Consider the following 2,675-nt stretch of genomic DNA (forward strand, 5'->3'; position numbering starts at 1 on the left):
TTTCTGGACGTTTCCAATTATGGAAAATGCCATTTCTGTCAATTACCATTTTAGGCAGGTTTTAACTTAATGCACTTGTGAATATTTTTCTACAGCAACCCTAACATATTATATATGTTTTTGGGGTAGAAAAATCCCACCAATCCAGTGGTGGCATTAGTTTCTGCATTTGAGCAAGTTCATGAACAAGTCATTTTACATCATGATGTTGTCTTGTCATTTTTGTGTGGTTTATCCCAAGCATGCTATGAGGTTGTTTTGCACAAGGATAGCTTCTTTTTCATGCCTACTCCATGCTAGTACTTGTTCCATGCGATGATATGCCTGGTAGTGAGTTAATCAAGCTTGTAAAGATGCCATGTTGAATCTGTTTTTGCCATGTCCTGAAATTTCACTAAGTCTGAAACTGTTAATAAAACTTGCTATGTTTACATGGGTGCCATCATTCCTTATGGTCCTTTTTGGCTTATGGTCAGTAAGGGACTTTTGATCTATGCTTTGAGTAGAATCATGTCATGCCTTGTTGTGCTATTATAAGTTCCTGTAGCTTGTTGTTTGCTTGCTCTAAACATGCCTTCCTGATGTTAATTTCTGGCATACTAGTATTTTCACTAAGTCTGTGAACCTGATATTTTTTGCACTTTCACCATGCTTGTTTGAACCTGTTATAATGTGATTTAGCCGTAGCTCAGTGTTCCTCTTTTGTTAAACATCTCCTGTAGGTCACTGTCATATGCCTTGTTTGCATGTTGGGGTGCTGTAGCATAGTTTCTTGTTGCATGCTAAGTAGCATCGTGCTGTTAAACGCAGATTCGCGGCATTCTTGTTTTGCTTGTCATTTGCAAACCGTGCATCCGGTTCCGGTGATCTTTATATTGATTCCAACCGAAATCATCCCATCTTTCCAGCGGCATACTTGGTTTGCCAAGTTGATGCCCGGTTCATCATTTTCCTCCCGGAGCACACATATGCATTGCATATCACATCTCGCATAGCATGTCATGTATTGCATCTTATTGCTTGTGCATTGTTCCTTGTTTGATTGTGGTTCCATTGCTTGTGTTCTTGCTTTGGGTAGAGCCGGGAGACGAGTACGTGAACGAGGAACCTGTTGAGAACGCCTACGAGGATCAAGCCTTCGACAACTCTGAGAACCTTGCAGGCAAGATGACCATACCTTCGATATCACTTCTATCTTTGCTTGCTAGATGCTCGCTCTTTTGCTATGCCTATGCTGCGATACCTACCACTTGCTATATCATGTCACCCATATTGCCATGTCAACCTCTAACCATCCTTTCCTAGCAAACCGTTGATTGGCTATGTTACCGCTTTGCTCAGCCCCTCTTATAGCGTTGCTAGTTGCAGGTGAAGATGAAGTTTGTTCCTTGTTGGAACACGTATATTTTGGGATATCACAATATCTATTGTTTTAATTAATGCATCTATATACTTGGTAAAGGGTGGAAGGCTCGGCCTTATGCCTGGTGTTTTGTTCCACTCTTGCCACCCTAGTTTCCGTCATACCGGTGTTATGTTCCTTGATTTTGCGTTCCTTACGCGGTCGGGTGATTTATGGGACCCCCTTGACAGTTCGCTTTGAATAAAACTCCTCCAGCAAGGCCCAACTTTGGTTTTACCATTTGCCACCTAAGCCTTTTTCCCTTGGGTTTTCGCGAGCCCAAGGGTCATCTTTATTACCCCCCCGGGCCAATGCTCCTCTGAGTGTTGGTCCAAACTAGAGCCACTTGCGGTGCCGCCCTGAGGCAACTTGGGGTATCCTCGGTTGCCGTACGTAGTGTTCATCCGGATGTGCCCTAAGAACGAGATATGTGCAGCTCCTATCGGGATTTGTCGGCACAATCGGGCGGCTTTGCTGGTCTTGTTTTACCATTGTCGAAATGTCATGCGAACCAGGATTCCGAGACTTATCGGGTCTTCCCGGGAGAAGGTCTATTCCTTCGTTGACCGTGAGAGCTTGTGATGGGCTAAGTTGGGACACCCCTGCAGGGTATTATCTTTCGAAAGCCGTGCCCGCGGTCATGAGGCAGATGGGAATTTGTTAATGTCTGGTTGTAGAAAACCCGAAGTTGACCTTAATTAAAATACATCAACCGCGTGTGTAACCGTGATGGTCCCTTCTCGGCGGAGTTCGGGAAGTGAACACGGTGTTGGAGTTATGTTTGACGCAGGTTGCTCTAGGATCACTTCTTGATCGCTACTAGCTTCACGACCGTGCCTTGCTTCTCTTCTCGCTCTCTTTTGCGATCGTAGCCACCATATATGCTAGTCGCTTGCTGCAGCTCCACCTCATTACACCAGCCTTCCCTTAAGCTTAAATAGTCTTGATCTCGCGGGTGTGAGATTGCTGAGTCCCTGAGACTCACAGATTCTACCAAAACAGATGCAGGTACCGATGATACCAGCGCAGATGGCGCAACTGAGCTGAAGTGGGAATTTGATGAGGCCCTTGGTCGTTACTATGTTTCATTTCCAGACGATCAGTAGCGGAGTCCAGTTGGGACGACCGGGGATCTGTGTTGGCATTTGGGGTAGTCTTCTTTTATTTTGGTTCCGTAGTCGGACCTTGAGTGTAAACTGAATGATGGATGTTTATTTATGTATTGTGTGAAGTGGCGACTGTAAGCCAACTATGTATCTCTTTCCCTTATGTA

The sequence above is a fragment of the Triticum dicoccoides genome, chromosome 6B, assembly GCF_002162155.2.
Source record: "Triticum dicoccoides isolate Atlit2015 ecotype Zavitan chromosome 6B, WEW_v2.0, whole genome shotgun sequence".
Classification (NCBI taxonomy): domain Eukaryota; kingdom Viridiplantae; phylum Streptophyta; class Magnoliopsida; order Poales; family Poaceae; genus Triticum; species Triticum dicoccoides.